The sequence below is a fragment of the Aquarana catesbeiana genome, linkage group LG07 (genome assembly GCF_042186555.1).
Source record: "Aquarana catesbeiana isolate 2022-GZ linkage group LG07, ASM4218655v1, whole genome shotgun sequence".
In the NCBI taxonomy this organism is placed as follows: Eukaryota; Metazoa; Chordata; class Amphibia; order Anura; family Ranidae; genus Aquarana; species Aquarana catesbeiana.
Window position 1 is genome coordinate 44,060,716 of NC_133330.1, and position 24,270 is coordinate 44,084,985.

At 42.6% G+C, this 24,270-nt stretch overlaps 14 non-coding genes across 14 annotated transcripts; all 14 read right to left on the reverse strand.

The window, feature by feature from the left end:
- Positions 1 to 212: 212 nt before the first annotated feature.
- Positions 213 to 285, reverse strand: TRNAR-CCG (transfer RNA arginine (anticodon CCG)). The gene has a single exon. It is a non-coding gene; the product is annotated as a tRNA-Arg (tRNA).
- A 1,748-nt stretch (positions 286 to 2,033) lies between these two features.
- On the reverse strand, positions 2,034 to 2,106 carry TRNAR-CCG (transfer RNA arginine (anticodon CCG)). Its single transcript has one exon. It is a non-coding gene; the product is annotated as a tRNA-Arg (tRNA).
- Positions 2,107 to 3,854: 1,748 nt separating this feature from the next.
- Positions 3,855 to 3,927, reverse strand: TRNAR-CCG (transfer RNA arginine (anticodon CCG)). The gene has a single exon. It is a non-coding gene; the product is annotated as a tRNA-Arg (tRNA).
- Positions 3,928 to 5,675: 1,748 nt separating this feature from the next.
- TRNAR-CCG (transfer RNA arginine (anticodon CCG)) lies at positions 5,676 to 5,748 on the reverse strand. Its single transcript has one exon. It is a non-coding gene; the product is annotated as a tRNA-Arg (tRNA).
- A 1,748-nt stretch (positions 5,749 to 7,496) lies between these two features.
- TRNAR-CCG (transfer RNA arginine (anticodon CCG)) lies at positions 7,497 to 7,569 on the reverse strand. Its single transcript has one exon. It is a non-coding gene; the product is annotated as a tRNA-Arg (tRNA).
- A 1,748-nt stretch (positions 7,570 to 9,317) lies between these two features.
- On the reverse strand, positions 9,318 to 9,390 carry TRNAR-CCG (transfer RNA arginine (anticodon CCG)). Its single transcript has one exon. It is a non-coding gene; the product is annotated as a tRNA-Arg (tRNA).
- A 1,748-nt stretch (positions 9,391 to 11,138) lies between these two features.
- On the reverse strand, positions 11,139 to 11,211 carry TRNAR-CCG (transfer RNA arginine (anticodon CCG)). The gene has a single exon. It is a non-coding gene; the product is annotated as a tRNA-Arg (tRNA).
- A 1,748-nt stretch (positions 11,212 to 12,959) lies between these two features.
- Positions 12,960 to 13,032, reverse strand: TRNAR-CCG (transfer RNA arginine (anticodon CCG)). The gene has a single exon. It is a non-coding gene; the product is annotated as a tRNA-Arg (tRNA).
- Positions 13,033 to 14,780: 1,748 nt separating this feature from the next.
- TRNAR-CCG (transfer RNA arginine (anticodon CCG)) lies at positions 14,781 to 14,853 on the reverse strand. The gene has a single exon. It is a non-coding gene; the product is annotated as a tRNA-Arg (tRNA).
- Positions 14,854 to 16,601: 1,748 nt separating this feature from the next.
- Positions 16,602 to 16,674, reverse strand: TRNAR-CCG (transfer RNA arginine (anticodon CCG)). The gene has a single exon. It is a non-coding gene; the product is annotated as a tRNA-Arg (tRNA).
- A 1,748-nt stretch (positions 16,675 to 18,422) lies between these two features.
- On the reverse strand, positions 18,423 to 18,495 carry TRNAR-CCG (transfer RNA arginine (anticodon CCG)). The gene has a single exon. It is a non-coding gene; the product is annotated as a tRNA-Arg (tRNA).
- Positions 18,496 to 20,243: 1,748 nt separating this feature from the next.
- TRNAR-CCG (transfer RNA arginine (anticodon CCG)) lies at positions 20,244 to 20,316 on the reverse strand. Its single transcript has one exon. It is a non-coding gene; the product is annotated as a tRNA-Arg (tRNA).
- Positions 20,317 to 22,064: 1,748 nt separating this feature from the next.
- Positions 22,065 to 22,137, reverse strand: TRNAR-CCG (transfer RNA arginine (anticodon CCG)). Its single transcript has one exon. It is a non-coding gene; the product is annotated as a tRNA-Arg (tRNA).
- Positions 22,138 to 23,885: 1,748 nt separating this feature from the next.
- Positions 23,886 to 23,958, reverse strand: TRNAR-CCG (transfer RNA arginine (anticodon CCG)). Its single transcript has one exon. It is a non-coding gene; the product is annotated as a tRNA-Arg (tRNA).
- Positions 23,959 to 24,270: the final 312 nt, after the last annotated feature.

Here is a 24,270-nt window from a genome sequence, read left to right on the forward strand (position 1 = left end):
TTGCATAGAGCATGTAACTGGGTAGGCGCTCGGCAGGGGACACAGAAGACGGTGGCAATGATTCTCCACTTCTACAAGGATCCAACAGGTATGGCAAATGCATAAATTCAGAGGTCCAAGCTGGAGCTATGTAACTATACATTTAGGTCTATATCTGGAATTCATCTTTGGGATAGCAGGATGCCATTATGGCAACAGAGAACCATAAACTACGACCCAGATGGGACTTGAACCCACAATCTTCAGCTCCGGAGGCTGACGCCTTATCCATTAGGCCACTGGGTCAATCTTATTATAACCAACTCATTGCATGTCAAGCTGTCTTCTCATAGTCTTTCTTTTATTCTCTGGTTCATTTGCATCAGAATTAGTGGAGATGTCTTCACATCATCACTGTGTTCTAAAGCAGCCTTTTTCAACCAGGGTTCCTTGAGGTTTCTTCAGGGGTGCCTTGGCAAAATTCCTAAACAATTGCCAAAAATGTATACAAGCCAGAAGGTGGATTAAGCCTGCCTTTTGGGTACACAAAGCCACAGGTTTTTATTGTGTTGAACTGGATCGACTAATGTCTTTTTTCAGCCTTACCGACTATGTATTTATAAATGTAAGGCGTCCATTTCAACCTTACAGTCACCGGCGTCCTAACAACCAGTGATGTCATTAGTGTTGACCCTCCTCTCCCCCTCTTCTTTTTTGCGTACACTATGTAGCAAGTTAGCTACTTAGGCCTGAACCCAGAAGACAGCAGCGAATGTGGTAGTAGCAGTGACTGCTACAGTGATTTGCTGGTTCTACAAGGGTCCACAGGCATGGCATATGCATACATACAATATGTATATGCCATGGTGATGCAATGTAACTATTCAATATGACCCATACCTGGAATTCAGGATAGAAAGATGCCATTATGGCAACAGAGAAACATAAACACTGACCAGTCATCTCAGAGTCTATCTTTTGTTCTCTGGTTCATTTGCATCTGAATTAGAGGAGATGTCTATACATCATCTGTAGTGTTCTAGAGCCTACAGTCATGGCACATCGATAACTCAATATGGCTATCTTTGGTCAGATTGAGAACAGTAACTACTCTGTAAATCCTCTATGATATACTCTGGCCAAACCTGCTCAGTTGAAGAATCAATAGTCGGAAACTGAATTTTCCTCTGGAATGAGCTGTGCAGGTTAGTAGTGGTGATGTGCACTACTCTATGGTTGACCCTCCCCTGCCCCGCTCTGTCATCAATGGGGTCACATTAGCTGAGTGATGAAGAGAAACTAAGGGAGAGGGGAAACACTGGTATACTAATCAGTACCAGTGTGCAAAAGTGTGTTTGCTTTGGAAGAATAAATCACCACTGATGTTGGGTGTCCTACGTGTGTCGATACTGTTGCATTATGTAAAATATTAGAATCGTTTTTTAGACTTTAGAAGCTAAAGCCTTGAGATTGTCCATATTTTAAAGGGTGCCTTGACTGAATAAGGTTGAGAAACACTGAACTAGAGCCTAAAGTCATGATACATCTGTTAACCCAATGTAGCTGTCTTCCCCAATGTAGCTGTCTTTGGTCAGATTGGGAACAGTAACAACTCCGTAAATCCTCTACAATGTTCTCTGGCCAAACCTGCTCAGTTGAAGAATCAGTGGGTCAAAACTGAATTTTCTTCTGTTTGGAATGAGCAGTGCAGTGCGGTCATGTGTCCATGTGCAGTCATCCATAGTCCATCTCAGGAGCGAGCAAGAGAGGTTCTACATTTCTACATGCAGTGAGACCATGGAGAATGAATGCAGAACATATACTTACATAGAATACTATTTTTTGCATAGAGCATGTAACTGGGTAGGCGCTCGGCAGGGGACACAGAAGACGGTGGCAATGATTCTCCACTTCTACAAGGATCCAACAGGTATGGCAAATGCATAAATTCAGAGGTCCAAGCTGGAGCTATGTAACTATACATTTAGGTCTATATCTGGAATTCATCTTTGGGATAGCAGGATGCCATTATGGCAACAGAGAACCATAAACTACGACCCAGATGGGACTTGAACCCACAATCTTCAGCTCCGGAGGCTGACGCCTTATCCATTAGGCCACTGGGTCAATCTTATTATATCCAACTCATTGCATGTCAAGCTGTCTTCTCATAGTCTTTCTTTTATTCTCTGGTTCATTTGCATCAGAATTAGTGGAGATGTCTTCACATCATCACTGTGTTCTAAAGCAGCCTTTTTCAACCAGGGTTCCTTGAGGTTTCTTCAGGGGTGCCTTGGCAAAATTCCTAAACAATTGCCAAAAATGTATACAAGCCAGAAGGTGGATTAAGCCTGCCTTTTGGGTACACAAAGCCACAGGTTTTTATTGTGTTGAACTGGATCGACTAATGTCTTTTTTCAGCCTTACCGACTATGTATTTATAAATGTAAGGCGTCCATTTCAACCTTACAGTCACCGGCGTCCTAACAACCAGTGATGTCGTTAGTGTTGACCCTCCTCTCCCCCTCTTCTTTTTTGCGTACACTATGTAGCAAGTTAGCTACTTAGGCCTGAACCCAGAAGACAGCAGCGATTGTGGTAGTAGCAGTGACTGCTACAGTGATTTGCTGGTTCTACAAGGGCCCACAGGCATGGCATATGCATACATACAATATGTATATGCCATGGCGATGCAATGTAACTATGCAATATGACCCATACCTGGAATTAAGGATAGAAAGATGCCATTATGGCAACAGAGAAACATAAACACTGACCAGTCATCTCAGAGTCTATCTTTTGTTCTCTGGTTCATTTGCATCTGAATTAGAGGAGATGTCTATACATCATCTGTAGTGTTCTAGAGCCTACAGTCATGGCACATCGATAACTCAATATGGCTATCTTTGGTCAGATTGAGAACAGTAACTACTCTGTAAATCCTCTATGATATACTCTGGCCAAACCTGCTCAGTTGAAGAATCAATAGTCGGAAACTGAATTTTCCTCTGGAATGAGCTGTGCAGGTTAGTAGTGGTGATGTGCACTACTCTATGGTTGACCCTCCCCTGCCCCGCTCTGTCATCAATGGGGTCACATTAGCTGAGTGATGAAGAGAAACTAAGGGAGAGGGGAAACACTGGTATACTAATCAGTACCAGTGTGCAAAAGTGTGTTTGCTTTGGAAGAATAAATCACCACTGATGTTGGGTGTCCTACGTGTGTCGATACTGTTGCATTATGTAAAATATTAGAATCGTTTTTTAGACTTTAGAAGCTAAAGCCTTGAGATTGTCCATATTTTAAAGGGTGCCTTGACTGAATAAGGTTGAGAAACACTGAACTAGAGCCTAAAGTCATGATACATCTGTTAACCCAATGTAGCTGTCTTCCCCAATGTAGCTGTCTTTGGTCAGATTGGGAACAGTAACAACTCCGTAAATCCTCTACAATGTTCTCTGGCCAAACCTGCTCAGTTGAAGAATCAGTGGGTCAAAACTGAATTTTCTTCTGTTTGGAATGAGCAGTGCAGTGCGGTCATGTGTCCATGTGCAGTCATCCATAGTCCATCTCAGGAGCGAGCAAGAGAGGTTCTACATTTCTACATGCAGTGAGACCATGGAGAATGAATGCAGAACATATACTTACATAGAATACTATTTTTTGCATAGAGCATGTAACTGGGTAGGCGCTCGGCAGGGGACACAGAAGACGGTGGCAATGATTCTCCACTTCTACAAGGATCCAACAGGTATGGCAAATGCATAAATTCAGAGGTCCAAGCTGGAGCTATGTAACTATACATTTAGGTCTATATCTGGAATTCATCTTTGGGATAGCAGGATGCCATTATGGCAACAGAGAACCATAAACTACGACCCAGATGGGACTTGAACCCACAATCTTCAGCTCCGGAGGCTGACGCCTTATCCATTAGGCCACTGGGTCAATCTTATTATATCCAACTCATTGCATGTCAAGCTGTCTTCTCATAGTCTTTCTTTTATTCTCTGGTTCATTTGCATCAGAATTAGTGGAGATGTCTTCACATCATCACTGTGTTCTAAAGCAGCCTTTTTCAACCAGGGTTCCTTGAGGTTTCTTCAGGGGTGCCTTGGCAAAATTCCTAAACAATTGCCAAAAATGTATACAAGCCAGAAGGTGGATTAAGCCTGCCTTTTGGGTACACAAAGCCACAGGTTTTTATTGTGTTGAACTGGATCGACTAATGTCTTTTTTCAGCCTTACCGACTATGTATTTATAAATGTAAGGCGTCCATTTCAACCTTACAGTCACCGGCGTCCTAACAACCAGTGATGTCGTTAGTGTTGACCCTCCTCTCCCCCTCTTCTTTTTTGCGTACACTATGTAGCAAGTTAGCTACTTAGGCCTGAACCCAGAAGACAGCAGCGATTGTGGTAGTAGCAGTGACTGCTACAGTGATTTGCTGGTTCTACAAGGGCCCACAGGCATGGCATATGCATACATACAATATGTATATGCCATGGCGATGCAATGTAACTATGCAATATGACCCATACCTGGAATTAAGGATAGAAAGATGCCATTATGGCAACAGAGAAACATAAACACTGACCAGTCATCTCAGAGTCTATCTTTTGTTCTCTGGTTCATTTGCATCTGAATTAGAGGAGATGTCTATACATCATCTGTAGTGTTCTAGAGCCTACAGTCATGGCACATCGATAACTCAATATGGCTATCTTTGGTCAGATTGAGAACAGTAACTACTCTGTAAATCCTCTATGATATACTCTGGCCAAACCTGCTCAGTTGAAGAATCAATAGTCGGAAACTGAATTTTCCTCTGGAATGAGCTGTGCAGGTTAGTAGTGGTGATGTGCACTACTCTATGGTTGACCCTCCCCTGCCCCGCTCTGTCATCAATGGGGTCACATTAGCTGAGTGATGAAGAGAAACTAAGGGAGAGGGGAAACACTGGTATACTAATCAGTACCAGTGTGCAAAAGTGTGTTTGCTTTGGAAGAATAAATCACCACTGATGTTGGGTGTCCTACGTGTGTCGATACTGTTGCATTATGTAAAATATTAGAATCGTTTTTTAGACTTTAGAAGCTAAAGCCTTGAGATTGTCCATATTTTAAAGGGTGCCTTGACTGAATAAGGTTGAGAAACACTGAACTAGAGCCTAAAGTCATGATACATCTGTTAACCCAATGTAGCTGTCTTCCCCAATGTAGCTGTCTTTGGTCAGATTGGGAACAGTAACATCTCCGTAAATCCTCTACAATGTTCTCTGGCCAAACCTGCTCAGTTGAAGAATCAGTGGGTCAAAACTGAATTTTCTTCTGTTTGGAATGAGCAGTGCAGTGCGGTCATGTGTCCATGTGCAGTCATCCATAGTCCATCTCAGGAGCGAGCAAGAGAGGTTCTACATTTCTACATGCAGTGAGACCATGGAGAATGAATGCAGAACATATACTTACATAGAATATTATTTTTTGCATAGAGCATGTAACTGGGTAGGCGCTCGGCAGGGGACACAGAAGACGGTGGCAATGATTCCCCACTTCTACAAGGATCCAACAGGTATGGCAAATGCATAAATTCAGAGGTCCAAGCTGGAGCTATGTAACTATACATTTAGGTCTATATCTGGAATTCATCTTTGGGATAGCAGGATGTCATTATGGCAACAGAGAACCATAAACTACGACCCAGATGGGACTTGAACCCACAATCTTCAGCTCCGGAGGCTGACGCCTTATCCATTAGGCCACTGGGTCAATCTTATTATATCTAACTCATTGCATGTCAAGCTGTCTTCTCATAGTCTTTCTTTTATTCTCTGGTTCATTTGCATCAGAATTAGTGGAGATGTCTTCACATCATCACTGTGTTCTAAAGCAGCCTTTTTCAACCAGGGTTCCTTGAGGTTTCTTCAGGGGTGCCTTGGCAAAATTCCTAAACAATTGCCAAAAATGTATACAAGCCAGAAGGTGGATTAAGCCTGCCTTTTGGGTACACAAAGCCACCAGTTTTTATTGTGTTGAACTGGATCGACTAATGTCTTTTTTCAGCCTTACCGACTATGTATTTATAAATGTAAGGCGTCCATTTCAACCTTACAGTCACCGGCGTCCTAACAACCAGTGATGTCATTAGTGTTGACCCTCCTCTCCCCCTCTTCTTTTTTGCGTACACTATGTAGCAAGTTAGCTACTTAGGCCTGAACCCAGAAGACAGCAGCGAATGTGGTAGTAGCAGTGACTGCTACAGTGATTTGCTGGTTCTACAAGGGTCCACAGGCATGGCATATGCATACATACAATATGTATATGCCATGGTGATGCAATGTAACTATTCAATATGACCCATACCTGGAATTCAGGATAGAAAGATGCCATTATGGCAACAGAGAAACATAAACACTGACCAGTCATCTCAGAGTCTATCTTTTGTTCTCTGGTTCATTTGCATCTGAATTAGAGGAGATGTCTATACATCATCTGTAGTGTTCTAGAGCCTACAGTCATGGCACATCGATAACTCAATATGGCTATCTTTGGTCAGATTGAGAACAGTAACTACTCTGTAAATCCTCTATGATATACTCTGGCCAAACCTGCTCAGTTGAAGAATCAATAGTCGGAAACTGAATTTTCCTCTGGAATGAGCTGTGCAGGTTAGTAGTGGTGATGTGCACTACTCTATGGTTGACCCTCCCCTGCCCCGCTCTGTCATCAATGGGGTCACATTAGCTGAGTGATGAAGAGAAACTAAGGGAGAGGGGAAACACTGGTATACTAATCAGTACCAGTGTGCAAAAGTGTGTTTGCTTTGGAAGAATAAATCACCACTGATGTTGGGTGTCCTACGTGTGTCGATACTGTTGCATTATGTAAAATATTAGAATCGTTTTTTAGACTTTAGAAGCTAAAGCCTTGAGATTGTCCATATTTTAAAGGGTGCCTTGACTGAATAAGGTTGAGAAACACTGAACTAGAGCCTAAAGTCATGATACATCTGTTAACCCAATGTAGCTGTCTTCCCCAATGTAGCTGTCTTTGGTCAGATTGGGAACAGTAACAACTCCGTAAATCCTCTACAATGTTCTCTGGCCAAACCTGCTCAGTTGAAGAATCAGTGGGTCAAAACTGAATTTTCTTCTGTTTGGAATGAGCAGTGCAGTGCGGTCATGTGTCCATGTGCAGTCATCCATAGTCCATCTCAGGAGCGAGCAAGAGAGGTTCTACATTTCTACATGCAGTGAGACCATGGAGAATGAATGCAGAACATATACTTACATAGAATACTATTTTTTGCATAGAGCATGTAACTGGGTAGGCGCTCGGCAGGGGACACAGAAGACGGTGGCAATGATTCTCCACTTCTACAAGGATCCAACAGGTATGGCAAATGCATAAATTCAGAGGTCCAAGCTGGAGCTATGTAACTATACATTTAGGTCTATATCTGGAATTCATCTTTGGGATAGCAGGATGCCATTATGGCAACAGAGAACCATAAACTACGACCCAGATGGGACTTGAACCCACAATCTTCAGCTCCGGAGGCTGACGCCTTATCCATTAGGCCACTGGGTCAATCTTATTATAACCAACTCATTGCATGTCAAGCTGTCTTCTCATAGTCTTTCTTTTATTCTCTGGTTCATTTGCATCAGAATTAGTGGAGATGTCTTCACATCATCACTGTGTTCTAAAGCAGCCTTTTTCAACCAGGGTTCCTTGAGGTTTCTTCAGGGGTGCCTTGGCAAAATTCCTAAACAATTGCCAAAAATGTATACAAGCCAGAAGGTGGATTAAGCCTGCCTTTTGGGTACACAAAGCCACAGGTTTTTATTGTGTTGAACTGGATCGACTAATGTCTTTTTTCAGCCTTACCGACTATGTATTTATAAATGTAAGGCGTCCATTTCAACCTTACAGTCACCGGCGTCCTAACAACCAGTGATGTCGTTAGTGTTGACCCTCCTCTCCCCCTCTTCTTTTTTGCGTACACTATGTAGCAAGTTAGCTACTTAGGCCTGAACCCAGAAGACAGCAGCGATTGTGGTAGTAGCAGTGACTGCTACAGTGATTTGCTGGTTCTACAAGGGCCCACAGGCATGGCATATGCATACATACAATATGTATATGCCATGGCGATGCAATGTAACTATGCAATATGACCCATACCTGGAATTAAGGATAGAAAGATGCCATTATGGCAACAGAGAAACATAAACACTGACCAGTCATCTCAGAGTCTATCTTTTGTTCTCTGGTTCATTTGCATCTGAATTAGAGGAGATGTCTATACATCATCTGTAGTGTTCTAGAGCCTACAGTCATGGCACATCGATAACTCAATATGGCTATCTTTGGTCAGATTGAGAACAGTAACTACTCTGTAAATCCTCTATGATATACTCTGGCCAAACCTGCTCAGTTGAAGAATCAATAGTCGGAAACTGAATTTTCCTCTGGAATGAGCTGTGCAGGTTAGTAGTGGTGATGTGCACTACTCTATGGTTGACCCTCCCCTGCCCCGCTCTGTCATCAATGGGGTCACATTAGCTGAGTGATGAAGAGAAACTAAGGGAGAGGGGAAACACTGGTATACTAATCAGTACCAGTGTGCAAAAGTGTGTTTGCTTTGGAAGAATAAATCACCACTGATGTTGGGTGTCCTACGTGTGTCGATACTGTTGCATTATGTAAAATATTAGAATCGTTTTTTAGACTTTAGAAGCTAAAGCCTTGAGATTGTCCATATTTTAAAGGGTGCCTTGACTGAATAAGGTTGAGAAACACTGAACTAGAGCCTAAAGTCATGATACATCTGTTAACCCAATGTAGCTGTCTTCCCCAATGTAGCTGTCTTTGGTCAGATTGGGAACAGTAACAACTCCGTAAATCCTCTACAATGTTCTCTGGCCAAACCTGCTCAGTTGAAGAATCAGTGGGTCAAAACTGAATTTTCTTCTGTTTGGAATGAGCAGTGCAGTGCGGTCATGTGTCCATGTGCAGTCATCCATAGTCCATCTCAGGAGCGAGCAAGAGAGGTTCTACATTTCTACATGCAGTGAGACCATGGAGAATGAATGCAGAACATATACTTACATAGAATATTATTTTTTGCATAGAGCATGTAACTGGGTAGGCGCTCGGCAGGGGACACAGAAGACGGTGGCAATGATTCCCCACTTGTACAAGGATCCAACAGGTATGGCAAATGCATAAATTCAGAGGTCCAAGCTGGAGCTATGTAACTATACATTTAGGTCTATATCTGGAATTCATCTTTGGGATAGCAGGATGCCATTATGGCAACAGAGAACCATAAACTACGACCCAGATGGGACTTGAACCCACAATCTTCAGCTCCGGAGGCTGACGCCTTATCCATTAGGCCACTGGGTCAATCTTATTATATCCAACTCATTGCATGTCAAGCTGTCTTCTCATAGTCTTTCTTTTATTCTCTGGTTCATTTGCATCAGAATTAGTGGAGATGTCTTCACATCATCACTGTGTTCTAAAGCAGCCTTTTTCAACCAGGGTTCCTTGAGGTTTCTTCAGGGGTGCCTTGGCAAAATTCCTAAACAATTGCCAAAAATGTATACAAGCCAGAAGGTGGATTAAGCCTGCCTTTTGGGTACACAAAGCCACCAGTTTTTATTGTGTTGAACTGGATCGACTAATGTCTTTTTTCAGCCTTACCGACTATGTATTTATAAATGTAAGGCGTCCATTTCAACCTTACAGTCACCGGCGTCCTAACAACCAGTGATGTCATTAGTGTTGACCCTCCTCTCCCCCTCTTCTTTTTTGCGTACACTATGTAGTAAGTTAGCTACTTAGGCCTGAACCCAGAAGACAGCAGCGAATGTGGTAGTAGCAGTGACTGCTTCAGTGATTTGCTGGTTCTACAAGGGTCCACAGGCATGGCATATGCATACATACAATATGTATATGCCATGGTGATGCAATGTAACTATTCAATATGACCCATACCTGGAATTCAGGATAGAAAGATGCCATTATGGCAACAGAGAAACATAAACACTGACCAGTCATCTCAGAGTCTATCTTTTGTTCTCTGGTTCATTTGCATCTGAATTAGAGGAGATGTCTATACATCATCTGTAGTGTTCTAGAGCCTACAGTCATGGCACATCGATAACTCAATATGGCTATCTTTGGTCAGATTGAGAACAGTAACTACTCTGTAAATCCTCTATGATATACTCTGGCCAAACCTGCTCAGTTGAAGAATCAATAGTCGGAAACTGAATTTTCCTCTGGAATGAGCTGTGCAGGTTAGTAGTGGTGATGTGCACTACTCTATGGTTGACCCTCCCCTGCCCCGCTCTGTCATCAATGGGGTCACATTAGCTGAGTGATGAAGAGAAACTAAGGGAGAGGGGAAACACTGGTATACTAATCAGTACCAGTGTGCAAAAGTGTGTTTGCTTTGGAAGAATAAATCACCACTGATGTTGGGTGTCCTACGTGTGTCGATACTGTTGCATTATGTAAAATATTAGAATCGTTTTTTAGACTTTAGAAGCTAAAGCCTTGAGATTGTCCATATTTTAAAGGGTGCCTTGACTGAATAAGGTTGAGAAACACTGAACTAGAGCCTAAAGTCATGATACATCTGTTAACCCAATGTAGCTGTCTTCCCCAATGTAGCTGTCTTTGGTCAGATTGGGAACAGTAACAACTCCGTAAATCCTCTACAATGTTCTCTGGCCAAACCTGCTCAGTTGAAGAATCAGTGGGTCAAAACTGAATTTTCTTCTGTTTGGAATGAGCAGTGCAGTGCGGTCATGTGTCCATGTGCAGTCATCCATAGTCCATCTCAGGAGCGAGCAAGAGAGGTTCTACATTTCTACATGCAGTGAGACCATGGAGAATGAATGCAGAACATATACTTACATAGAATACTATTTTTTGCATAGAGCATGTAACTGGGTAGGCGCTCGGCAGGGGACACAGAAGACGGTGGCAATGATTCTCCACTTCTACAAGGATCCAACAGGTATGGCAAATGCATAAATTCAGAGGTCCAAGCTGGAGCTATGTAACTATACATTTAGGTCTATATCTGGAATTCATCTTTGGGATAGCAGGATGCCATTATGGCAACAGAGAACCATAAACTACGACCCAGATGGGACTTGAACCCACAAACTTCAGCTCCGGAGGCTGACGCCTTATCCATTAGGCCACTGGGTCAATCTTATTATATCCAACTCATTGCATGTCAAGCTGTCTTCTCATAGTCTTTCTTTTATTCTCTGGTTCATTTGCATCAGAATTAGTGGAGATGTCTTCACATCATCACTGTGTTCTAAAGCAGCCTTTTTCAACCAGGGTTCCTTGAGGTTTCTTCAGGGGTGCCTTGGCAAAATTCCTAAACAATTGCCAAAAATGTATACAAGCCAGAAGGTGGATTAAGCCTGCCTTTTGGGTACACAAAGCCACAGGTTTTTATTGTGTTGAACTGGATCGACTAATGTCTTTTTTCAGCCTTACCGACTATGTATTTATAAATGTAAGGCGTCCATTTCAACCTTACAGTCACCGGCGTCCTAACAACCAGTGATGTCGTTAGTGTTGACCCTCCTCTCCCCCTCTTCTTTTTTGCGTACACTATGTAGCAAGTTAGCTACTTAGGCCTGAACCCAGAAGACAGCAGCGATTGTGGTAGTAGCAGTGACTGCTACAGTGATTTGCTGGTTCTACAAGGGCCCACAGGCATGGCATATGCATACATACAATATGTATATGCCATGGCGATGCAATGTAACTATGCAATATGACCCATACCTGGAATTAAGGATAGAAAGATGCCATTATGGCAACAGAGAAACATAAACACTGACCAGTCATCTCAGAGTCTATCTTTTGTTCTCTGGTTCATTTGCATCTGAATTAGAGGAGATGTCTATACATCATCTGTAGTGTTCTAGAGCCTACAGTCATGGCACATCGATAACTCAATATGGCTATCTTTGGTCAGATTGAGAACAGTAACTACTCTGTAAATCCTCTATGATATACTCTGGCCAAACCTGCTCAGTTGAAGAATCAATAGTCGGAAACTGAATTTTCCTCTGGAATGAGCTGTGCAGGTTAGTAGTGGTGATGTGCACTACTCTATGGTTGACCCTCCCCTGCCCCGCTCTGTCATCAATGGGGTCACATTAGCTGAGTGATGAAGAGAAACTAAGGGAGAGGGGAAACACTGGTATACTAATCAGTACCAGTGTGCAAAAGTGTGTTTGCTTTGGAAGAATAAATCACCACTGATGTTGGGTGTCCTACGTGTGTCGATACTGTTGCATTATGTAAAATATTAGAATCGTTTTTTAGACTTTAGAAGCTAAAGCCTTGAGATTGTCCATATTTTAAAGGGTGCCTTGACTGAATAAGGTTGAGAAACACTGAACTAGAGCCTAAAGTCATGATACATCTGTTAACCCAATGTAGCTGTCTTCCCCAATGTAGCTGTCTTTGGTCAGATTGGGAACAGTAACAACTCCGTAAATCCTCTACAATGTTCTCTGGCCAAACCTGCTCAGTTGAAGAATCAGTGGGTCAAAACTGAATTTTCTTCTGTTTGGAATGAGCAGTGCAGTGCGGTCATGTGTCCATGTGCAGTCATCCATAGTCCATCTCAGGAGCGAGCAAGAGAGGTTCTACATTTCTACATGCAGTGAGACCATGGAGAATGAATGCAGAACATATACTTACATAGAATACTATTTTTTGCATAGAGCATGTAACTGGGTAGGCGCTCGGCAGGGGACACAGAAGACGGTGGCAATGATTCTCCACTTCTACAAGGATCCAACAGGTATGGCAAATGCATAAATTCAGAGGTCCAAGCTGGAGCTATGTAACTATACATTTAGGTCTATATCTGGAATTCATCTTTGGGATAGCAGGATGCCATTATGGCAACAGAGAACCATAAACTACGACCCAGATGGGACTTGAACCCACAATCTTCAGCTCCGGAGGCTGACGCCTTATCCATTAGGCCACTGGGTCAATCTTATTATATCCAACTCATTGCATGTCAAGCTGTCTTCTCATAGTCTTTCTTTTATTCTCTGGTTCATTTGCATCAGAATTAGTGGAGATGTCTTCACATCATCACTGTGTTCTAAAGCAGCCTTTTTCAACCAGGGTTCCTTGAGGTTTCTTCAGGGGTGCCTTGGCAAAATTCCTAAACAATTGCCAAAAATGTATACAAGCCAGAAGGTGGATTAAGCCTGCCTTTTGGGTACACAAAGCCACAGGTTTTTATTGTGTTGAACTGGATCGACTAATGTCTTTTTTCAGCCTTACCGACTATGTATTTATAAATGTAAGGCGTCCATTTCAACCTTACAGTCACCGGCGTCCTAACAACCAGTGATGTCGTTAGTGTTGACCCTCCTCTCCCCCTCTTCTTTTTTGCGTACACTATGTAGCAAGTTAGCTACTTAGGCCTGAACCCAGAAGACAGCAGCGATTGTGGTAGTAGCAGTGACTGCTACAGTGATTTGCTGGTTCTACAAGGGCCCACAGGCATGGCATATGCATACATACAATATGTATATGCCATGGCGATGCAATGTAACTATGCAATATGACCCATACCTGGAATTAAGGATAGAAAGATGCCATTATGGCAACAGAGAAACATAAACACTGACCAGTCATCTCAGAGTCTATCTTTTGTTCTCTGGTTCATTTGCATCTGAATTAGAGGAGATGTCTATACATCATCTGTAGTGTTCTAGAGCCTACAGTCATGGCACATCGATAACTCAATATGGCTATCTTTGGTCAGATTGAGAACAGTAACTACTCTGTAAATCCTCTATGATATACTCTGGCCAAACCTGCTCAGTTGAAGAATCAATAGTCGGAAACTGAATTTTCCTCTGGAATGAGCTGTGCAGGTTAGTAGTGGTGATGTGCACTACTCTATGGTTGACCCTCCCCTGCCCCGCTCTGTCATCAATGGGGTCACATTAGCTGAGTGATGAAGAGAAACTAAGGGAGAGGGGAAACACTGGTATACTAATCAGTACCAGTGTGCAAAAGTGTGTTTGCTTTGGAAGAATAAATCACCACTGATGTTGGGTGTCCTACGTGTGTCGATACTGTTGCATTATGTAAAATATTAGAATCGTTTTTTAGACTTTAGAAGCTAAAGCCTTGAGATTGTCCATATTTTAAAGGGTGCCTTGACTGAATAAGGTTGAGAAACACTGAACTAGAGCCTAAAGTCATGATACATCTGTTAACCCAATGTAGCTGTCTTCCCCAATGTAGCTGTCTTTGGTCAGATTGGGAACAGTAACAACTCCGTAAATCCTCTACAATGTTCTCTGGCCAAACCTGCTCAGTTGAAGAATCAGTGGGTCAAAACTGAATTTTCTTCTGTTTGGAATGAGCAGTGCAGTGCGGTCATGTGTCCATGTGCAGTCATCCATAGTCCATCTCAGGAGCGAGCAAGAGAGGTTCTACATTTCTACATGCAGTGAGACCATGGAGAATGAATGCAGAACATATACTTACATAGAATACTATTTTTTGCATAGAGCATGTAACTGGGTAGGCGCTCGGCAGGGGACACAGAAGACGGTGGCAATGATTCTCCACTTCTACAAGGATCCAACAGGTATGGCAAATGCATAAATTCAGAGGTCCAAGCTGGAGCTATGTAACTATACATTTAGGTCTATATCTGGAATTCATCTTTGGGATAGCAGGATGCCATTATGGCAACAGAGAACCATAAACTACGACCCAGATGGGACTTGAACCCACAATCTTCAGCTCCGGAGGCTGACGCCTTATCCATTAGGCCACTGGGTCAATCTTATTATATCCAACTCATTGCATGTCAAGCTGTCTTCTCATAGTCTTTCTTTTATTCTCTGGTTCATTTGCATCAGAATTAGTGGAGATGTCTTCACATCATCACTGTGTTCTAAAGCAGCCTTTTTCAACCAGGGTTCCTTGAGGTTTCTTCAGGGGTGCCTTGGCAAAATTCCTAAACAATTGCCAAAAATGTATACAAGCCAGAAGGTGGATTAAGCCTGCCTTTTGGGTACACAAAGCCACAGGTTTTTATTGTGTTGAACTGGATCGACTAATGTCTTTTTTCAGCCTTACCGACTATGTATTTATAAATGTAAGGCGTCCATTTCAACCTTACAGTCACCGGCGTCCTAACAACCAGTGATGTCGTTAGTGTTGACCCTCCTCTCCCCCTCTTCTTTTTTGCGTACACTATGTAGCAAGTTAGCTACTTAGGCCTGAACCCAGAAGACAGCAGCGATTGTGGTAGTAGCAGTGACTGCTACAGTGATTTGCTGGTTCTACAAGGGCCCACAGGCATGGCATATGCATACATACAATATGTATATGCCATGGCGATGCAATGTAACTATGCAATATGACCCATACCTGGAATTAAGGATAGAAAGATGCCATTATGGCAACAGAGAAACATAAACACTGACCAGTCATCTCAGAGTCTATCTTTTGTTCTCTGGTTCATTTGCATCTGAATTAGAGGAGATGTCTATACATCATCTGTAGTGTTCTAGAGCCTACAGTCATGGCACATCGATAACTCAATATGGCTATCTTTGGTCAGATTGAGAACAGTAACTACTCTGTAAATCCTCTATGATATACTCTGGCCAAACCTGCTCAGTTGAAGAATCAATAGTCGGAAACTGAATTTTCCTCTGGAATGAGCTGTGCAGGTTAGTAGTGGTGATGTGCACTACTCTATGGTTGACCCTCCCCTGCCCCGCTCTGTCATCAATGGGGTCACATTAGCTGAGTGATGAAGAGAAACTAAGGGAGAGGGGAAACACTGGTATACTAATCAGTACCAGTGTGCAAAAGTGTGTTTGCTTTGGAAGAATAAATCACCACTGATGTTGGGTGTCCTACGTGTGTCGATACTGTTGCATTATGTAAAATATTAGAATCGTTTTTTAGACTTTAGAAGCTAAAGCCTTGAGATTGTCCATATTTTAAAGGGTGCCTTGACTGAATAAGGTTGAGAAACACTGAACTAGAGCCTAAAGTCATGATACATCTGTTAACCCAATGTAGCTGTCTTCCCCAATGTAGCTGTCTTTGGTCAGATTGGGAACAGTAACATCTCCGTAAATCCTCTACAATGTTCTCTGGCCAAACCTGCTCAGTTGAAGAATCAGTGGGTCAAAACTGAATTTTCTTCTGTTTGGAATGAGCAGTGCAGTGCGGTCATGTGTCCATGTGCAGTCATCCATAGTCCATCTCAGGAGCGAGCAAGAGAGGTTCTACATTTCTACATGCAGTGAGACCATGGAGAATGAATGCAGAACATATACTTACATAGAATATTATTTTTTGCATAGAGCATGTAACTGGGTAGGCGCTCGGCAGGGGACACAGAAGACGGTGGCAATGATTCCCCACTTCTACAAGGATCCAACAGGTATGGCAAATGCATAAATTCAGAGGTCCAAGCTGGAGCTATGTAACTATACATTTAGGTCTATATCTGGAATTCATCTTTGGGATAGCAGGATGTCATTATGGCAACAGAGAACCATAAACTACGACCCAGATGGGACTTGAACCCACAATCTTCAGCTCCGGAGGCTGACGCCTTATCCATTAGGCCACTGGGTCAATCTTATTATATCTAACTCATTGCATGTCAAGCTGTCTTCTCATAGTCTTTCTTTTATTCTCTGGTTCATTTGCATCAGAATTAGTGGAGATGTCTTCACATCATCACTGTGTTCTAAAGCAGCCTTTTTCAACCAGGGTTCCTTGAGGTTTCTTCAGGGGTGCCTTGGCAAAATTCCTAAACAATTGCCAAAAATGTATACAAGCCAGAAGGTGGATTAAGCCTGCCTTTTGGGTACACAAAGCCACCAGTTTTTATTGTGTTGAACTGGATCGACTAATGTCTTTTTTCAGCCTTACCGACTATGTATTTATAAATGTAAGGCGTCCATTTCAACCTTACAGTCACCGGCGTCCTAACAACCAGTGATGTCATTAGTGTTGACCCTCCTCTCCCCCTCTTCTTTTTTGCGTACACTATGTAGCAAGTTAGCTACTTAGGCCTGAACCCAGAAGACAGCAGCGAATGTGGTAGTAGCAGTGACTGCTACAGTGATTTGCTGGTTCTACAAGGGTCCACAGGCATGGCATATGCATACATACAATATGTATATGCCATGGTGATGCAATGTAACTATTCAATATGACCCATACCTGGAATTCAGGATAGAAAGATGCCATTATGGCAACAGAGAAACATAAACACTGACCAGTCATCTCAGAGTCTATCTTTTGTTCTCTGGTTCATTTGCATCTGAATTAGAGGAGATGTCTATACATCATCTGTAGTGTTCTAGAGCCTACAGTCATGGCACATCGATAACTCAATATGGCTATCTTTGGTCAGATTGAGAACAGTAACTACTCTGTAAATCCTCTATGATATACTCTGGCCAAACCTGCTCAGTTGAAGAATCAATAGTCGGAAACTGAATTTTCCTCTGGAATGAGCTGTGCAGGTTAGTAGTGGTGATGTGCACTACTCTATGGTTGACCCTCCCCTGCCCCGCTCTGTCATCAATGGGGTCACATTAGCTGAGTGATGAAGAGAAACTAAGGGAGAGGGGAAACACTGGTATACTAATCAGTACCAGTGTGCAAAAGTGTGTTTGCTTTGGAAGAATAAATCACCACTGATGTTGGGTGTCCTACGTGTGTCGATACTGTTGCATTATGTAAAATATTAGAATCGTTTTTTAGACTTTAGAAGCTAAAGCCTTGAGATTGTCCATATTTTAAAGGGTGCCTTGACTGAATAAGGTTGAGAAACACTGAACTAGAGCCTAAAGTCATGATACATCTGTTAACCCAATGTAGCTGTCTTCCCCAATGTAGCTGTCTTTGGTCAGATTGGGAACAGTAACAACTCCGTAAATCCTCTACAATGTTCTCTGGCCAAACCTGCTCAGTTGAAGAATCAGTGGGTCAAAACTGAATTTTCTTCTGTTTGGAATGAGCAGTGCAGTGCGGTCATGTGTCCATGTGCAGTCATCCATAGTCCATCTCAGGAGCGAGCAAGAGAGGTTCTACATTTCTACATGCAGTGAGACCATGGAGAATGAATGCAGAACATATACTTACATAGAATACTATTTTTTGCATAGAGCATGTAACTGGGTAGGCGCTCGGCAGGGGACACAGAAGACGGTGGCAATGATTCTCCACTTCTACAAGGATCCAACAGGTATGGCAAATGCATAAATTCAGAGGTCCAAGCTGGAGCTATGTAACTATACATTTAGGTCTATATCTGGAATTCATCTTTGGGATAGCAGGATGCCATTATGGCAACAGAGAACCATAAACTACGACCCAGATGGGACTTGAACCCACAATCTTCAGCTCCGGAGGCTGACGCCTTATCCATTAGGCCACTGGGTCAATCTTATTATAACCAACTCATTGCATGTCAAGCTGTCTTCTCATAGTCTTTCTTTTATTCTCTGGTTCATTTGCATCAGAATTAGTGGAGATGTCTTCACATCATCACTGTGTTCTAAAGCAGCCTTTTTCAACCAGGGTTCCTTGAGGTTTCTTCAGGGGTGCCTTGGCAAAATTCCTAAACAATTGCCAAAAATGTATACAAGCCAGAAGGTGGATTAAGCCTGCCTTTTGGGTACACAAAGCCACAGGTTTTTATTGTGTTGAACTGGATCGACTAATGTCTTTTTTCAGCCTTACCGACTATGTATTTATAAATGTAAGGCGTCCATTTCAACCTTACAGTCACCGGCGTCCTAACAACCAGTGATGTCGTTAGTGTTGACCCTCCTCTCCCCCTCTTCTTTTTTGCGTACACTATGTAGCAAGTTAGCTACTTAGGCCTGAACCCAGAAGACAGCAGCGATTGTGGTAGTAGCAGTGACTGCTACAGTGATTTGCTGGTTCTACAAGGGCCCACAGGCATGGCATATGCATACATACAATATGTATATGCCATGGCGATGCAATGTAACTATGCAATATGACCCATACCTGGAATTAAGGATAGAAAGATGCCATTATGGCAACAGAGAAACATAAACACTGACCAGTCATCTCAGAGTCTATCTTTTGTTCTCTGGTTCATTTGCATCTGAATTAGAGGAGATGTCTATACATCATCTGTAGTGTTCTAGAGCCTACAGTCATGGCACATCGATAACTCAATATGGCTATCTTTGGTCAGATTGAGAACAGTAACTACTCTGTAAATCCTCTATGATATACTCTGGCCAAACCTGCTCAGTTGAAGAATCAATAGTCGGAAACTGAATTTTCCTCTGGAATGAGCTGTGCAGGTTAGTAGTGGTGATGTGCACTACTCTATGGTTGACCCTCCCCTGCCCCGCTCTGTCATCAATGGGGTCACATTAGCTGAGTGATGAAGAGAAACTAAGGGAGAGGGGAAACACTGGTATACTAATCAGTACCAGTGTGCAAAAGTGTGTTTGCTTTGGAAGAATAAATCACCACTGATGTTGGGTGTCCTACGTGTGTCGATACTGTTGCATTATGTAAAATATTAGAATCGTTTTTTAGACTTTAGAAGCTAAAGCCTTGAGATTGTCCATATTTTAAAGGGTGCCTTGACTGAATAAGGTTGAGAAACACTGAACTAGAGCCTAAAGTCATGATACATCTGTTAACCCAATGTAGCTGTCTTCCCCAATGTAGCTGTCTTTGGTCAGATTGGGAACAGTAACAACTCCGTAAATCCTCTACAATGTTCTCTGGCCAAACCTGCTCAGTTGAAGAATCAGTGGGTCAAAACTGAATTTTCTTCTGTTTGGAATGAGCAGTGCAGTGCGGTCATGTGTCCATGTGCAGTCATCCATAGTCCATCTCAGGAGCGAGCAAGAGAGGTTCTACATTTCTACATGCAGTGAGACCATGGAGAATGAATGCAGAACATATACTTACATAGAATATTATTTTTTGCATAGAGCATGTAACTGGGTAGGCGCTCGGCAGGGGACACAGAAGACGGTGGCAATGATTCCCCACTTGTACAAGGATCCAACAGGTATGGCAAATGCATAAATTCAGAGGTCCAAGCTGGAGCTATGTAACTATACATTTAGGTCTATATCTGGAATTCATCTTTGGGATAGCAGGATGCCATTATGGCAACAGAGAACCATAAACTACGACCCAGATGGGACTTGAACCCACAATCTTCAGCTCCGGAGGCTGACGCCTTATCCATTAGGCCACTGGGTCAATCTTATTATATCCAACTCATTGCATGTCAAGCTGTCTTCTCATAGTCTTTCTTTTATTCTCTGGTTCATTTGCATCAGAATTAGTGGAGATGTCTTCACATCATCACTGTGTTCTAAAGCAGCCTTTTTCAACCAGGGTTCCTTGAGGTTTCTTCAGGGGTGCCTTGGCAAAATTCCTAAACAATTGCCAAAAATGTATACAAGCCAGAAGGTGGATTAAGCCTGCCTTTTGGGTACACAAAGCCACCAGTTTTTATTGTGTTGAACTGGATCGACTAATGTCTTTTTTCAGCCTTACCGACTATGTATTTATAAATGTAAGGCGTCCATTTCAACCTTACAGTCACCGGCGTCCTAACAACCAGTGATGTCATTAGTGTTGACCCTCCTCTCCCCCTCTTCTTTTTTGCGTACACTATGTAGTAAGTTAGCTACTTAGGCCTGAACCCAGAAGACAGCAGCGAATGTGGTAGTAGCAGTGACTGCTTCAGTGATTTGCTGGTTCTACAAGGGTCCACAGGCATGGCATATGCATACATACAATATGTATATGCCATGGTGATGCAATGTAACTATTCAATATGACCCATACCTGGAATTCAGGATAGAAAGATGCCATTATGGCAACAGAGAAACATAAACACTGACCAGTCATCTCAGAGTCTATCTTTTGTTCTCTGGTTCATTTGCATCTGAATTAGAGGAGATGTCTATACATCATCTGTAGTGTTCTAGAGCCTACAGTCATGGCACATCGATAACTCAATATGGCTATCTTTGGTCAGATTGAGAACAGTAACTACTCTGTAAATCCTCTATGATATACTCTGGCCAAACCTGCTCAGTTGAAGAATCAATAGTCGGAAACTGAATTTTCCTCTGGAATGAGCTGTGCAGGTTAGTAGTGGTGATGTGCACTACTCTATGGTTGACCCTCCCCTGCCCCGCTCTGTCATCAATGGGGTCACATTAGCTGAGTGATGAAGAGAAACTAAGGGAGAGGGGAAACACTGGTATACTAATCAGTACCAGTGTGCAAAAGTGTGTTTGCTTTGGAAGAATAAATCACCACTGATGTTGGGTGTCCTACGTGTGTCGATACTGTTGCATTATGTAAAATATTAGAATCGTTTTTTAGACTTTAGAAGCTAAAGCCTTGAGATTGTCCATATTTTAAAGGGTGCCTTGACTGAATAAGGTTGAGAAACACTGAACTAGAGCCTAAAGTCATGATACATCTGTTAACCCAATGTAGCTGTCTTCCCCAATGTAGCTGTCTTTGGTCAGATTGGGAACAGTAACAACTCCGTAAATCCTCTACAATGTTCTCTGGCCAAACCTGCTCAGTTGAAGAATCAGTGGGTCAAAACTGAATTTTCTTCTGTTTGGAATGAGCAGTGCAGTGCGGTCATGTGTCCATGTGCAGTCATCCATAGTCCATCTCAGGAGCGAGCAAGAGAGGTTCTACATTTCTACATGCAGTGAGACCATGGAGAATGAATGCAGAACATATACTTACATAGAATACTATTTTTTGCATAGAGCATGTAACTGGGTAGGCGCTCGGCAGGGGACACAGAAGACGGTGGCAATGATTCTCCACTTCTACAAGGATCCAACAGGTATGGCAAATGCATAAATTCAGAGGTCCAAGCTGGAGCTATGTAACTATACATTTAGGTCTATATCTGGAATTCATCTTTGGGATAGCAGGATGCCATTATGGCAACAGAGAACCATAAACTACGACCCAGATGGGACTTGAACCCACAAACTTCAGCTCCGGAGGCTGACGCCTTATCCATTAGGCCACTGGGTCAATCTTATTATATCCAACTCATTGCATGTCAAGCTGTCTTCTCATAGTCTTTCTTTTATTCTCTGGTTCATTTGCATCAGAATTAGTGGAGATGTCTTCACATCATCACTGTGTTCTAAAGCAGCCTTTTTCAACCAGGGTTCCTTGAGGTTTCTTCAGGGGTGCCTTGGCAAAATTCCTAAACAATTGCCAAAAATGTATACAAGCCAGAAGGTGGATTAAGCCTGCCTTTTGGGTACACAAAGCCACAGGTTTTTATTGTGTTGAACTGGATCGACTAATGTCTTTTTTCAGCCTTACCGACTATGTATTTATAAATGTAAGGCGTCCATTTCAACCTTACAGTCACCGGCGTCCTAACAACCAGTGATGTCGTTAGTGTTGACCCTCCTCTCCCCCTCTTCTTTTTTGCGTACACTATGTAGCAAGTTAGCTACTTAGGCCTGAACCCAGAAGACAGCAGCGATTGTGGTAGTAGCAGTGACTGCTACAGTGATTTGCTGGTTCTACAAGGGCCCACAGGCATGGCATATGCATACATACAATATGTATATGCCATGGCGATGCAATGTAACTATGCAATATGACCCATACCTGGAATTAAGGATAGAAAGATGCCATTATGGCAACAGAGAAACATAAACACTGACCAGTCATCTCAGAGTCTATCTTTTGTTCTCTGGTTCATTTGCATCTGAATTAGAGGAGATGTCTATACATCATCTGTAGTGTTCTAGAGCCTACAGTCATGGCACATCGATAACTCAATATGGCTATCTTTGGTCAGATTGAGAACAGTAACTACTCTGTAAATCCTCTATGATATACTCTGGCCAAACCTGCTCAGTTGAAGAATCAATAGTCGGAAACTGAATTTTCCTCTGGAATGAGCTGTGCAGGTTAGTAGTGGTGATGTGCACTACTCTATGGTTGACCCTCCCCTGCCCCGCTCTGTCATCAATGGGGTCACATTAGCTGAGTGATGAAGAGAAACTAAGGGAGAGGGGAAACACTGGTATACTAATCAGTACCAGTGTGCAAAAGTGTGTTTGCTTTGGAAGAATAAATCACCACTGATGTTGGGTGTCCTACGTGTGTCGATACTGTTGCATTATGTAAAATATTAGAATCGTTTTTTAGACTTTAGAAGCTAAAGCCTTGAGATTGTCCATATTTTAAAGGGTGCCTTGACTGAATAAGGCTGAGAAACACTGAACTAGAGTCTAAAGTCATGATACATCTGTTAACCCAATGTAGCTGTCTTCCCCAATGTAGCTGTCTTTGGTCAGATTGGGAACAGTAACAACTCCGTAAATCCTCTACAATGTTCTCTGGCCAAACCTGCTCAGTTGAAGAATCAGTGGGTCAAAACTGAATTTTCTTCTGTTTGGAATGAGCAGTGCAGTGCGGTCATGCGTCCATGTGCAGTCATCCATAGTCCATCTCAGGAGCGAGCAAGAGAGGTTCTACATTTCTACATGCAGTGAGACCATGGAGAATGAATGCAGAACATATACTTACATAGAGTATTATTTTTTGCATAGAGCATGTAACTGGGTAGGCGCTCGGCAGGGGACACAGAAGACGGTGGCAATGATTCCCCACTTCTACAAGGATCCAACAGGTATGGCAAATGCATAAATTCAGAGGTCCAAGCTGGAGCTATGTAACTATACATTTAGGTCTATATCTGGAATTCATCTTTGGGATAGCAGGATGCCATTATGGCAACAGAGAACCATAAACTACGACCCAGATGGGACTTGAACCCACAAACTTCAGCTCCGGAGGCTGACGCCTTATCCATTAGGCCACTGGGTCAATCTTATTATATCCAACTCATTGCATGTCAAGCTGTCTTCTCATAGTCTTTCTTTTATTCTCTGGTTCATTTGCATCAGAATTAGTGGAGATGTCTTCACATCATCACTGTGTTCTAAAGCAGCCTTTTTCAACCAGGGTTCCTTGAGGTTTCTTCAGGGGTGCCTTGGCAAAATTCCTAAACAATTGCCAAAAATGTATACAAGCCAGAAGGTGGATTAAGCCTGCCTTTTGGGTACACAAAGCCACAGGTTTTTATTGTGTTGAACTGGATCGACTAATGTCTTTTTTCAGCCTTACCGACTATGTATT